We start from the raw sequence: 16469 nt of genomic DNA, 5'->3' as shown, positions 1-16469 counted from the left end.
GCGCGACTGATTGGTGGAAAACCTCGTTCACCTTGTAGCAGGACTCATTGTTTGCTTTGAAGAGCGGAGAGCGAATCTCAAGGTCAAACGAGGGAAATTTCATTTATGCTCTGAACTGGGACTGATTCATAAAGCTCAATAATTACGCAGGCTCATTGCCAACTATCGCTTTGTTAAAAATCAATTAATCATAAAATTGAGAAATAAAGAGAATAAATGAAAGAATATTCAAAAAATGTTGATCGCTTTGTATGATAGAATTGTAGATTATGCATAATGCACATTATTTATATTATGCACATTATTTATATAATATTATTTATATATAATATATTATTATTTATATATTATATATTAATATCACATTATTTATATATTAGCCCCCTTTGGCGGCCAATTGTTCGCCAAGATTAATTGAGTTTTTAGACTGTTAACTATTAATATGAGATACATTTCTTTAAAAAACATTTCACCTTGTCATTTGATATGACATGAATTTGACATGAATTCAAGTAAAGTAGTTTATTGCACATTACAAAGGGCATATATTACAAAATAAAAGCGAAAGTGAACATCCTACTATTAATTTAATGATTGATAAAAGCACATGTTTGAATGTCGTGATGGAGAGTTTAATTTCATCATAGCATTTAAAAACATTGTATCAGATAGTGTATCAAAATATTTTGAAAGTTAAATGAAAAATTTCACAAAAAAATGAAATTTACATAATTAAAAAGATAATTTTGTATAATTACGATAATAGAAAAAGCATATTTTATAAGAAAATTGTTTTGGAAGAATGCAAATATCGATATCCGTAGACAAGTCTTTACGATTACGGCTGGACTTAAGATTAATATACGAACGCTAAAAATGATAAGTTTTGGAATGAATTTTCGCCAAATATAAACGTGACAATTTTTTGACTGCACTTTTAAAAGCCGTTTGTTACCATTTATAATATACACCCAGGATTACAGATTTTTAAAGAGTTTTTGACGTGCTTGGCGAGAAGCCGTACATTAATCTAAAGTCTTACCAATTTGACAATAGTTATGCCTATTTTTGCATTTAATTGAACTTTTTATTTGAAGCCTATTTCTTGATATCTTCTACATCTTCTTTTCTTTGACCTTTTAATAATACTTTGCATCTCTATTAATTAGCTAAGCCAAATGTTTGATTCTGTACATCGGCAAAAACGAGGTAAATCAAATAGTTTGAAATTCGTATATGTTTTGTTTATATTTGATAGTTGCCATTTGACAATTAGTAATAAGCTCGAATTCTGTGCCACGTAGTTTAACGTTTTATATAGAGAGATATTTGAACTTTCCCTCGCATGCCATTAACATATAACATGAAACTCATAGATGTAACTATAAAGAAATAGTACTAAATGAATGCAGCCAAATGAAAACATTCAGTCTGAATGCTAAACAATTTTGTTTCAAAATGTAAATATAGATGATGAAGAGTAATTAAAAGAAATGGTTATAAATACAATAAACTAAAATATTATTAAAAGAATTTAATAACACTGTGCAAAAAAGGTAGAACTGAATGATAAATTATAATTCAAAATTTCATTTAAAATTGTTGACCGAAATATAAATAAAGAAGCAATATTTTACGAGTACAAATATCTATGGCTGTTTTTGAGTTAAAATTAAAGCAAATATAAAAACACAATCATACACATATATATTATTAGTAGATAGAAAAAAATAACAAAAATATGGAGTTTAAAAAATAACAAACAATTGTTCAAGAAATCCAGGGAAGAGAAAAAAGACTGAACGAAACAGCTGTAAAGTAGATTCTGTAGTAGATAAAAACGTGTGCATCAATTTATCATGGATTTGTACGATATACAGCACAAATATTGATATGCATACTTTCTCTGTTACTGAAATGATGATTCGTTTTTCCCCCTTTCTTTCGACTTAATTATTTCTAATAATGTAGGTAAGTTTGTCAACAAATGTGATGTTAATCGCAAATTTTATCAAATATTATTATATCACCTGTTTTTTTTCCTCATTGTTTCTAACATACTCATTTATATGCGCACACGCAAAGTATATTAAAAAATAATTGTATAAAATAAAAATAATTGCCTCGTTATAAGTCCATATAGAAATTTCTCAGATATTCTAAATTTATTACAGAGTAGAACCAGTGCCCCTTAAATTTATAACTAAAATAAAAATATCAGAATTTTTATTTTTTCATTCGTTGAAACAGGCCTTTAAGTAGTTTTAGAAGACTCCATATACCAAAGACAATTCTCATTACAATTTTAAAAAATTATTGGGAGATGTACACTTTCTCTAGTGAGATGATGGACTGGATAGTAGTTAATTAATTTTTGCATTTAATAAAATAATTAGGTTTAAAAATTTTATACGCTAAGTCTACAGAACATTTTGATTTATGTTAAACTATCCGCCTTTGCCGAGCAGCTGGTATGCCGGATTTGCATAATTTAATAATTTTTCACTCGGAAAATATTTTTAGGTATCAAATTATCATAGATATGAATGCCTTATTATTTTAATAACCTGATATACATTTTGTTCATTATGCACAGGAACTTTTTTAATAGAAACCAGTTTCGCGACATCTTACCGATGTTAAAAATGTAATTATCTAATCCATTTATTTTCTAGTACTCGCTGTATTGTAATTTCATTTTTTTTATTCTTCGCCGTTGGGGACCAACTGGTTCACAAAGGATATAGTTTATATTTAATTTTAAATAAATCATAAAAAAATCATGCGATCAAATAGTTGATGAAATAATGAAAACGATTTAATGTCAGGGTCATAATGAAATCTATTATCAGAAATCAAACAAAAAATATTTTTAAAAAATGATCAAAATTCAGCAAAAAAAATCATGTGATGAAATAGTTGATGAAATAATGAAAACGATTTAATGTCAGGGCTATAATGTAATCTATTATCAGAAATCAAACAAAAAATATTCTTAAAAAATGATCAAAATTCAGCAAAAAAAAAATCATGCGATCAAATAGTTGATGAAATAATGAAAACGATTTAATATCAGGGCCATAATGTAATCTATTATCAGAAATCAAACAAAAAATATTTTTAAAAAATGATCAAAATTCAGCAAAAAAAAAAAAATCATGCGATCAAATAGTTGATGAAATAATGAAAACGATTTAATGTCAGGGAAATAATGTAATCTATTATCAGAAATCAAAGAAAAAATATTTTTAAAAAATGATCAAAATTCAGCAAAAATTCACACGATTATTAAATTTATATCATTAAAAAGTTTGTTTGTTTGTTTTAATTTTGAGACAGTGTAAAATTTATTTTTGTGCAATAATATTTTCAGTATTTAACCGGGAAAACGCCAAAATTCAGTTTAATTTTTAATTTATTAAAATTTCGAATAAAATTCCTCCAACTTCTACAGTCCCTACCTAAAAGATATATACGTGTCAATTTTGGCAGCCCTAGGTCTAGTCTGGCCTGTAGAGCTCCAATACACACATTCATCTTTATTATTAGCGTATAGACAATCTCCACTGGCGACCAGCTGGTACGCCGGTTAAAGTTGTATTTAATTTCAGTCAAGTCGTTTAGGTATAACACCATGACCGTGATTTCCCTAAAATTGTGAGATATTAATGTAGTGTTATTTAAATTGTCTTAATTTTCTGTAAATCATGTATATGGACCTTTCTAATGGAAACAGTCCCATAACATTAAAGCGCTATTGAAATGTAAATGCGCGGTTCATCTGTCCTAACTTTCCTGGTATTATAATTCAAATTTATTTTTATTTATCCTGAAAACTACATAGATTTAAACAGAATTCATCTTCTTTAGCCTTCAGCAACGAAAAAAAAAATCATACGATTAAATACTTGAGAAGCAACCAAAACGATTTGAATTTCAAAGCAACAATGTAAACTACTGCAGGAAATATATTATTATTTTGTTAATATATGTACATATAAACAATATTTTGTTAAAAATTGCCAAAATTTGGGGCAAACTCGCGTGACTGATTCATTGGTATCGTAAAAAGATAATTTTTAAAATTTTGAAATAGCATGAATTTCATTTTCGTGCAACTGTATTTTCAAAAGCTATCGTAGAAAAACGCCAAAATTTCATTTAATTTTTAATTAATAGAAATTATAATTAAGAAATTTTAAAAAATCACTCTGAGGTGTACATTTTTACCCTCTAAATTATATATATATATATATATATATGCAAAATCTGGTAGCTATAAGTCAAAACACTGTGCTGTGAAAAGGCAACGGACATATAAACACATTCATTTTTATTAGTAGTAGCGATAAAACAAAATGAAAAATGTAGCTAGGGGAAAGTTTTAAACTCAAAATCAATTTCTGACTTTGTAAAATCGGCCCCCACACCTTATTATAATGGACTGCAGATTTAGAACGGCACAAGATCTATGTCGTTGTTTCAGACGACAAAATCCTCTGAAATTTATTGCTTATTTTGCGTCCTATTTACTATCATCATGTTTCTGAAGCTATTATTTATTTATTCCACTCCTTATAATATTCGGATCATGCAAATAAATGGCTGTGCTATTGCAAATTTGTATTGTTGTATAGTTTATCTTTCTATTCATGAATTCACTGACAGTAAGCCAGCAGAAAAATCTCTCCCCCTTTTTGCATTTCCTCACATATGCCTTATCGTGAAAAAAGATTTATTTTATATATTTGATCCATAATTTGAATGTAACAATGGCATTTTGGGACTCTCCTGCATGTATAAATACAGATATCAAGATTATTCAGCTTTCAGTTTGCTTTCTTTGATGAATTACAGGGTTATCAGAAATAAATGTCAGATATTATACATTTATATTTTCGAAGCTATTACATATAGCATAATTAGAGATGTATAAAAATAAGGAAAAACATTCCAATATTTTTTACTGTTATAACCGTCCAATGTATGAGTCTTTTGTAAAAAGACAAATATTGAATCTGTCATAAAGTTCGTTCGACTTCAAGTTCACACTTTCAACACTTCAAGTTCACATTTTGAAGTGTTACTCTGTTCAATAGTGCTCCATGCAACCTTAATAAGTTCGTTAAATTCATTGACTGTTTCGGTAATGGGGAGGACTATAACCAAAATCTTTGTAAACAAAGAAAAATACAAAGCAAAGAAGATTTACGCAAAGTAACTCCATGGAAAGAAATAACATTATGTAAGACTCCCAGATCTTGGTGACTATGATGAAGCCAAATCCCTGTTACCTGCACGTCCAATTCAGCATTATGGAAATTCCTAATTTAAGTAGATTGCAAACATCCAAACCGGAATGGAATGGGGCCTATATTGTTGAAAGATAAAATCTGTACTATCTTCATGCAGCTGTGAATTAACCATATTTCTGTCATGTTCAGATAATTGCCACCTGTTGAGGGACGTTAAAAACAAAACGCCCCGCCTTTTATATTATGTGTAATAGTTTTGAAAGCATGGCTTTTTAAAATACGACTATTCCTTTATGCTAACCATGTAAATAATAAAAGAAAATAACTAAAAGGTAAATAACAATATTTAGAATTGCATTAATGTCATCGGAAATTCTTTTGGATTTATGATTCAAAAAATTTTTTAACTTCCAGGACCATAGGTCGCAGAGCCCGTTACACAATATTATATAATATTATGCGATATTATTATATAGTACTAGCTGACCCGGCAAACGTTGTTCTGCCTTATAAATTATTTCTATTGAATATTTTGGTTGTTAACGAATGCATTGTAAGTGTGTAGGGATGGGATGTATGACAGGAAGAGGAATGGAGCTCTGTAGACGATGACGCCGATAAAAACTAAAAAAAACCAACCATTCATTTTCTCAATACAATGTATTTCATTAACGTAACGAACATATACATTGTTTGATCTCTTAAAAGTTAAACGTAAAGTGAAAAAAGTATTATATTTTTTGTCCTGAAGTATAAAAATGAAATAAAGAAAATCAATATTCATTTCGAAGAGCAACTGAGTGTACGATATTTTTTCTCAGTCCGTATTTAGCCAACACAAATAAGCTCGATAGTTTGCCCACGCGAGAACATGCCACGTGTGAAAAACATGGTGTGCCCAAATCTAAGCCGCAAACAGACATCGTTTGGCCGTGTGACTTATTGATTGTCACTGCGAATGCGAATCTAATAGGAAATTGAACGCGTTTGAATTCGATTGGCACGTCTGTGAGAATCATTGGAACTCGTGGCAGCAAAACATTTTCGGCTCGGAATTTACCATTCAAAATGGTGGCTTCGATAACGTTTTTCATCAATTTTTTAATGACCAGTCGAGTGTCATTGCACAGTTATGGTGGGTTCAAATTTCGAAGTAAAATAACCGGAGATCCAACTTTCAGTCGTAGAAGGTGTGGTGATATGCCTGACATATCCAGTGAGTTCTAAAACATCGCAAATTGTATCGATCAATTTGTATGATACCAAGTCGCCTGGCAACGACTACTATATCTTGAAGTTTAAATCGTCGACGTCCACATTTTTATGCTGCCAAAATGGCTCTTTCTGCCAGACACGCATGATTTATGTATTATGTGTGTACATCGGGAAAAATGCGGCATTTTGCGAATCAACGATAGTGCAGAAATTAGTGGGCAATTTTATGCATCCAGTATTTTATTAGACAGCAACCTTTCCATCACCGATATCTAACAATTGGTCCGAGAATGCGTCAGCAGATGGATCTTGTATGTTTATTTGTAGCTGGACTTTTTCAACGTTACGTCACTGTGGCGATGATTTCAAGCAAGCGTTGATCTCATTATCGTACGGTGAACGTGGATAGGAACACCCTAATTACATAGCGTTGTGAAATATACTTTACGACCTGTTTTCATACCTACCAAATACACATAAAAAATTTCATGAAAAACGGTCGTGCCGTTTCGGAGGAGTTCGAACACAAAGACCGTGACATGAGATTTTTATATATTAGATTCAACATAAAATAATATGCAATATAGTATAATATAAAATAATATTTAATATAGTATTATATAGTATTCAACATAAAATAATATAAAATATTATGCAATATCTTGCAATATATATGTGCTTCTAGGATGTTTCAATATCTCACTGAAAGTATTGAAGTTTATTTGAATACAATAAGACTTGTGAAAACTATTTGTATGACAGGTTCCAGAAAGTTTTATGCTTAGAGTAATTATTATAACCAAAATTATTAATTATAATCTTATAACTTTAAAAGAGCCATTCTTGTATAATACATAACTTTATTTCGTATATCTCGAAAAAGGCTCTAACTATTTGGATCAAATTTTGTATTTAGATAAGGTTTTGCTTTTTAAATTTATTTATATAGGTGTCATTCCTGAAGAAATGTAATTTTACACACAAAAAAATCCAATTTTTATAACTAACTATCAGAATAAGTATATTCAACTTCCGCTTCAAAGTATAGGCAGTACAGTATAGGAGTCAGAACAACATGAATGATTCATGTAATCGGGTCCTCGGTTCGATTTGATCCTTGTACCTTATTTCTTTACTTATGTATTTATATTTAATATTTTAGCTTTTTAATATCTGTATAGGTCTTTTTCCTAAAAAAAAAACGCGATTTTACACACACACACATACAACCCCCACCCCCTCCTTTATTTTATAACTGACTATTAGAGACTTTTTCTGTCTGTTCTCATGCTGACAGCGCCATCGTGGACCCGATTTCATCATGCTAAAACTGAGTGTGAGTTCAAAATCATATGTATTGATATTTAAACTGTAAAATGAATACTGTAATAAAGCAGATTGCTTCAAAAAACATGCTAAACTAAGTGCATTCGTGATTTTTAAAAAATTTAAATGACCAATTCATATGTAGTAAGATTCAAAAATATTGATATGTAATGTGTATGTGATATGTATCAAAATACAAAATATTTTCTCCAAAAAAAAAAAAAACTTTTGAGCGAAGATTGATCTTCCAGATACCAATTTTTCTAAAAAATGTGCTGACAATCACGACCAAGTTATCAAGACAGAAGAATCAACTTCCGTTCTCTCCAAAGGTCATGCCTATTGCACGGACAAATGAAGAGAATTCAGTAGAAGTATACGACTCTCCGAGTTACATAGGATTTGGAATCGTTGTTTTAAATGATCCTTCCTTTTCTCTCAGTTTCTTTCCTCCTTTCTCCATGGAAAGGAGTGAGAAAAGTTATGGAAGCTATGATCTATAGTTGTTTGATTAATTTTTTTAAATATTCTTTAACGAAATTAGACTCGCAATGAATTTCTTATTAATTTATAACTCCTATTTTAATAGTATAATACAGGTGTGATTCTCCTTCAGAATCTATCGTAGACAATTGCAGATTTCTAGGGCCGTTGCGCTGAGGGGGGTCCGCAAGTTGGTAGCTCAAAAATTTTTATTTCCCTAGTTGCCAAATAAATAAGTTTTTAAAAAATACAACTTCTACGATTGATAAAAGATTAGGGTAATATTCAAACTTTATTACGCGTAATTAGTCAGACTATTTTCATTATAATTTCTTGGTTATAAAAATATTTATAAAATTGAACATCTACTTCAATACCATTATGTACAAATATGAATACCAGGCAGTCTAAAGTTATAATAGATAAATAAAAACATATAATCACAAAATTATTAAAATTAAAATATGAACGTAATAAATCATTCACATGCTAAAATTGTGCCGAAATATGAAACTAAATCGCTCCGCTTGTTAAAAGAGGAACTTGGCAATGTACATGGCCTAAGGCTGCAAATCCCCACTGATCATAATCATATCTCCATATTTTATATCGTAATCGCAACTTACTAATATTCGTAATTATTTCCTCCAAATTGCTTTTCTTTTCGCGCTATACAATTTCCGATTTAAAATTACTGGACTGACCAATTTAATTTTTCTTCTCCCCCAATAAATCAAAACATGGCCAAAATTCGCGGTCATTGGCCAACTATCGAGCTATGTGGTTTATCGATTGTTCTTAAAACATAAACAATCTACGAAGCTTTATGCTTTCCATTTTTAAGTGAGTGATAAACACTTCCTGCTGTAATAGAAATTCAGTTATCCATTCCAATTTGAGAATAGAGAAAAGATCACATCACGAAAAATGGCTCGAAACATTTTAATTGTTCTTTTCGACCATCCGAATGCTTTAATTCGTTCTGAATTTCTATTAGCTCATATCAATGCTCAATATCAACCCTACAAAAACGCATAATAGCTCTTCTTCCCAAGCCACTATGATAAATTCTTTTAGCAATGCTTCTTCTCAGGTTCATTAAAATATTAGTCACTCCCAATAATAGTATATTTTGTATGATTATTTATCTTTATTCTGGTATTTTTTCCCACCTCCTTTCTTTGCTCTTCTCATTTCAAAACTTGACGTTTCTGTATCTGTCCATTGATGTTAAAGAGACAATGTTAAAAATACTCGGTAAAAATGCTTAGTACTGAAAACTCCACAGCAGAAATCCATTTAAATGCCGTTTTTAATTGTCTTGCAATTTTTACTATATCAGATTCTTAGTTTTTCGATCATCCTCATGAGCAAGTGTGTTAATCATTTCGGTAACTTCATTTGATATGTAATTACTTAAATAACTTCACCAAATAAAAGCGTCATAGCCACAAAATCATTACTGTCAATCTACAATGAGAAAATATAAATCCTACATTTAATAGTTTCTACTTGTTAAATAACAAATATCTTGCTTGAAATGCAACAAAATGGAAATAAATTTTGCGGATGTAGTTTTCATATTGTGCTGCCATCTATCATTTATAAAATGAAAAAGAAAATATCTTCAAAAAATAAATCGAAATAAATTTTTGTTTTTTAGAATACTTTACATCAACAGAAATTTGAATTATAAGAATAAGTAAATGGAATTAATTGAAAGTCATCTAGTAGAGTTCAGATATTTTTCACAAATGTCCAATTAATTTGCTTAGCCTGCAATTATTTTTTTAAAAAATACAAAAGATCTTTTATTGTAAAACGGATATCTAAAAACTACTTTAAAAATAATAAAACTAATTATTGCTCCAAAGCATCTTTTTAACTCTAATATGTAATATTCTTTTGCTATAAATAAGAAAAAATCAGAAAATGAGCGAAATTTTTAATCTGGTTATCAATTTATAGATATAATCTACTTTCAGTTCATTGGTCTGCTTTGCTTATCAGTCTATCTATCTATTCTAATTAACGATTCATTGATCAATTCTAATTAACAATTCAATAATCTATTCTAATTAACAATTCAATGATATATTATCATTTCATTTATCTATTCTGCTTATCAGTTTAGTGATTATTTTTCAGCTTATCAACCATATCTTATCAGTCAATTCAGAGAAGTTTGAAATCTAATTCGAAATCAGATAAAACATTACATACTTAACATTCTTCCTAAAATATGTGTTCGTAAAAAAAAAAAAAAAAAAAAAAAAAAAAAAAAAAACCTTTAAAATTTGCTTACACTTTAGCCTGCGCATACTACATTACAAGTGAGCATGTTCCTCGAATTATTAATTGTTATTTATATCTCTGAAAAATCATGAAAAATAATACATAGGATAAAGATGATTTATAGAACTTAAGGATTGTATAAAATTTAGACCATATTTTTTTTTCAGATTTTTTTTTCACATTCACAAATAAAATATTATTACTTAAGTTGCTTAAATACTTTTGTAAGAAAAGCTTAAAACTGAATTTTATTCAATAATTCTTTGAGATATAATGAAATATTCTGCAATTATATATTAAAAAAATTGCAGTACATGTAGGATTTCAATATTGCACGATTCTATTTTTTCTATTCATAATTTTAAAAATATTTTTGTTTTCTGCAGAAATTTTTTGGTATTCATTTAAGTTTTATCACATTCGTTTCAAATTAAAGTTAATAATTTAGGGAAGAGAATAGAAAATTAGTAATATGCACAGTACAATGAACAAAACAGTGCAAAGTTAAAGTTTAAAAAAGTTTTGTCGGAGGAGTCACATAAAATATTTGATAAAAGATTTTAGTCACTATTAATCATGGAGAACATCAAGTTGCCAAAAAGGCGGCAGGTAAGTAGTGAGATTTAAAATTAAATATTTAATGTAGTTTAACAAAGATTCAATAAGTAATTAAATGTTTTAAAATTAAACTGTCAACATCAAATAATGCAGGCAAAAATTGAATTCCGAAATTTAGCTCTGTAATATATATATATATAAAAAAAATACAATTAATTTAGTAAAGAAGACGTGCAGGCTTGTGTACATGTTGACAACTCTTTTACCATGACACTCTCTCTTAATGGCGATTGAATAATCGAATTTAATACAGAAAAGCAGTGAGGCGATGATTAGGAGACAAAGAATGAAGTTCAAATCAATAAAAATAAACAGACAATTATAATTACACCATATCATAAAATTCATAGAGCAATGTTTGTCCGTGTCGGCGCTTGTGAAATTTCAAATCTCCGACGACAATCATATAAGCAGGCAGAAATTCGAAGTAAATCTCACCACACTATGAAATGCACAAATATCAAACGATATGAGTAATAATTTTAGATATATAAATTGTTGATCAGATTTTATGTCTGAAATATAAAATTTCGTAGGCTTTTTTCAAATATTGAATAAACAGTAAGGTTTTGGATTAAAATAGCTTGATTTTTGATTAATTGCGTAATTTTAGATTCATTGTGGCCAACAGATAGTACAACGTAATCAGTACACCCCATGCTGCATTTTTTAAACTGACATTACAAAATATGTGCAGGTAATTTCTAAAAGCATATGTTCAATTTTCCTGAAGGTTTTCATATTCGGCATTGACGAAGTCTCTTTGTCCCCGGTGAAGAGAGATATTTACTGTACGAAGATGCTGATTCTCTTTTTCTCTTAAAATTGACGATTTTCACTATAAAATTATTTAATTTGGTTTATTGTCTTATTCTGTTTAATTACTAATCTTGATAAAGTTTTCAAAGAAATATGATGCATTATTTTTTTTTTCTATTTTAGAGTCATCGTATTAGATGGATTCTCAATGCCTGATTAGAACTGATATTTAGAAGAAAAAAAATTATGCATTCCTTTTTTTAATGACTTTGTAGGAAATATTTTCTTTTGTGCAATTCCATTTAGATGCAACTATATTTTATTGATATTTTGGCCAATTATATGACTTTAAATTGAAAAAAATCATATAATTCCATCATTTCTTGCTTTAAGTCAACTTTTTCTTTTCAAAAGATACAAGAGAAGGGAACGTTTATAAGTTTACTACTTTATATTTGGTAAATATTTAACATTTTTCTTTAGTAAATATAAAAGAAATAAAAACACATAAGAAAAATTAAGAAGTAAGAACACGCACTTTCTTTGCACATATTCGAGCATTCTAATAGGGCTTAGCAGGCTCGAAGGACGCTTTCCTAACAAAACACTAAAAGAATTACATTAATGCCACAGAAAAGGTTAATTCCATAAAAGTGAAATATATATAATACAAAAGAATATTTTTCAGATTTATATTACTTTTAATATTATGCCTTTAAAATTATTTCAAACATGAAGCCTTTGAAAAATTTTAAGAATTATTGTGCTTTAAAAAAATTAAAAAACTATACTTAAATTGAAATTATTATTTATTGATAAAAATTATTTGCGGCTTTTTAAACAACCTGAGACCGAAATGTGAGCATGAGATTTCAGAAATCTAGATATTTATTTCCTTTAATAACATGAAGGAAATTCCCAAAATGCTTGTAGTTAACTTTCAAATAAATTTGAATGTATGCACCGTTGAAACAGTACTTTTTTTTCACTGAAAAACCTATTTTTTAATTTATATTTCTAAAGCCTCTGAGGACAGTTGCGTTTTCTCTCTGGGTTTTATTAAGGATGCCTACATCGTACTGCCATCTATCGGTAATAGAACAAGAAAGATAATGTAATAAAAATTTAATTTTTGCTCCTTTCTCTTAAAATGTTTTCTTCAATATAAAATTAAATTACAAGATAAGGAAAGAAATTTGTTGAAAATCAATTGTCAGATACTATGATATAGTTTCACAAGTATAATAATTTAATTTATATACCCAACGCAATTCCAGAAATAAAATTATTTATTGCGACATTATGCTCTTTATTTTTTAACATTGGTCCAACAGATTTCTTGAACCTTTTAAAGAAAATATATTTTTCTTCGCACTTCTAAAATACAAAAATCAGTAGACATAACACATCTGTTTTGCTTATTAGTTGTGTGATTTCTTCCAAATTAAAAAAGTCAGATAATCAAATTTGAAAAGAGAAAAAGTCTCTACGAATATATGACATTTCATTAGCAATTTTCTTGTATATCCGTAAACGATTGGGTGATTTCCTTATTTATTATCTATCCGTCTCTCTTGAATAAATTTCTGAAATTATTAATTGTCAAAAATTGCTTACGTTGGCAGGGGGTTAGGGTTGTTCCGAATGCCGGTTTCTGAGAATGACGCAAAAATATTGATTGCATTCATTTGGCATTAGAAAAAGAAGTAGTATGGTTATTAAATACAATAAAAAAAAGACAAATTAATAGTAAATTTATTAAAGTTATTAATGCTAGACGAAATTCTATTAGATTTATTACATTAATTAACAATATGAGCAAGGACAGAACAATAATAGAATTATTATATTCATTTAATTGGGCAAAATATTTATGAATTTATTTCATTTTATATCGCCAAAATTGTTAAGAAACGACGGAAAAGTATTTGGTCCTGAAAATGCTTGTCCTTCTTACGCCACTGGAGTTTTTAAAACATGCATTTATTAGTAATTATGCGCTTTCGACAATCGTTTGATTCATCGCCAATGGTAACTGAGTTTCATTTCATTTAAATCTCATATGCATAACTTTGATGTTCATAATCTCCATCTATCATCAAATTTTGATAGACATTGGAGCCGTGTTATTTTAATAATCTTACACTTGTTCTAAATGCCATACAATTGAACCTTCCTTATGGAGTCAAGTCACATAACCACTGAAATTCATGGTAGCTGTCCAGGTAATTCACTGAAAATTTCACTTTCTACTTACTCACATAACCTGCAAATGTAAAAAAATCTCTTTGGTATTCAATAATAAAAGAATATTTTACAATTAAATATTTGTTGAAACGAAGAAAAGGGTTTCAGTTTCATTGCAACAATGAAATATATTGCTGAAAATTATGCAAGAAAACATTTCTAATAAATTACCACAATTCAGGGAAAAATTACACAATAAATAAATTTGCATCATTACAAAGATAATTTTTTTAATTTTAAAGCAGTGATATATATATATATATATATTTGTGTAATGGTGTTTTTAGAAGATATCACGGGAAAACGTCAAAATCGCTCTTAATAATTAATTAATTAAGATTCCGATTAGAATCTCAAAATAACTGCTGCAAGATTCACATTTCCACTCTCCAAAATATATAGTATAAAATCATTATAATCATTCGAAGCAATTTAAAAAAATTAAATCTTTATGATACCTTTTAAATAAAAGAATATTTAACGTCCATTATGCAATCATCATTATTACTGATAAAGTAAATGTATGCATCTATATTCTGTCTGTTCGTTGGCATATTACAAGTCGGCCTTTCGATTCAAGTTCGAAATTTAGCTCAAATATATTGAAGGAAAAGTAAAATGCACTTCGAAGTGATTTTTTTAAAAAACCGGTTTAGGATTTAAATGATTTTTAAAAAAATAAACGAAATTTTGAATGAGGAATTTTGAATAATTCGGAAAATAGTATCTCACGAAAATAATTGTTGAATCAATTTAAAATTTCAAAACTTATATTTCCAATGATATAAATTTAGCTTTTATGCAATATTAACACAATTTTAACAAATTAAAAAATATATATTTTTGAATATGATTGCAAGAGTTTTCGGCGTTGAAATTTTAATCAAACCTATTTCATTGATTCATTAAATCTTGAAATCGTTTGCTATTTTGTTGAGAAAAATCGTTTTACCTCAAATAACTTTTTTAATCGGGAATTTTACTTTATTCTTAAATTATGAAAAGGTAGAAAGTGATTTTGCAGCTTAGAGATGATAACTTTTTCACGTTCCTTCTCTGTATGATTTCAAGCATTAAATAATTTCTTTTTTGAACAAAATCTTTCATATAATAATATATTCGCATTATTCAGAAATTTTAATAACTTTTAAAACTATAGGCATTTTAACATTGCATTTCATGTGAAAAGTCCATTTCTCCTTATTTTAAGAACTATTCATTCATGTTATTTATTCAATTTATATTACTAGATTAAATATGAAATTTATAACCACCTGATCAATGCATTTATTGTAATAATTTGTAGGAACATACGTAACTTCAATAGCTACAAACTATTGATTTATATATATTTTCGACAAAAACGTGACATTTTAAAATATAAAACGTGACACATAATCATAAATAACAGACGAGTTCTATTTGGGGAAGGTTAAAAATTAGGTGAGCGCCAGGGACTCAAATTAATAATCTTATTCCTCTCGTTTTATTATTACAATATGATCCCTTACTTTAGAACTTATCAGATTCTATTTCAGTCCATGTCCTGCATCTCTGATATTGATATGTTAACCGTGAGCGTTAGGCAATATATTTTTTATCTACATAAGCATCGATATATCACTGTAATATGATCGAATCATATTAACAGCATCTGATAAAAATACATCGTCTGAGGGAAGAGACCACAACGTGACATCGAACTTGATACAGGACTCGAATGGTCATATTTTTCCCCATTGGAAATATAGTCAATTAGTTTTCCATTATTCAGCAAAAAAGTAATTAATATTTTGTGAAGGCTATAAGATATTTGATATTGGTATAAGGTAGCCTGAATAAGAACAGCCAGGAATAAATTTCTTAAAACAAACAGAAAAAAAAACTTGCACGTGTAGAAAGGAAATACGAGCAATAAAAAATTGTGCTGTGTCGGAAGATGATACGGATGTAATAATGCACTATTCTCCTGATATTTTTATCTATTATTGAGGTTGACATGAACTTATTTCGGTGTGAGTTTTAATTACCGCAACGAAACCAGCCTTGTGTATTTTTAAACTGCTTTCATAAAATTTGTTGAGTTTGTCTTCTTTGAGAATACAGTTTCGCTTAAGAAATTGGCCCACCTTGAGAAGATTTTATAACTAAAATAAGGATGAACAATTATATTTTTTTACAATTTATTATTTAATTGTTGCACATTATTTAATAACGAATAATTAATAATAAGCTAAATGATAAACGAAATAAAGTGAAGTTTAGAGCCAG

This window comes from Argiope bruennichi, chromosome 3, assembly GCF_947563725.1.
Source record: "Argiope bruennichi chromosome 3, qqArgBrue1.1, whole genome shotgun sequence".
In the NCBI taxonomy this organism is placed as follows: Eukaryota; Metazoa; Arthropoda; class Arachnida; order Araneae; family Araneidae; genus Argiope; species Argiope bruennichi.
This window is presented reverse-complemented; position numbering follows the sequence as displayed.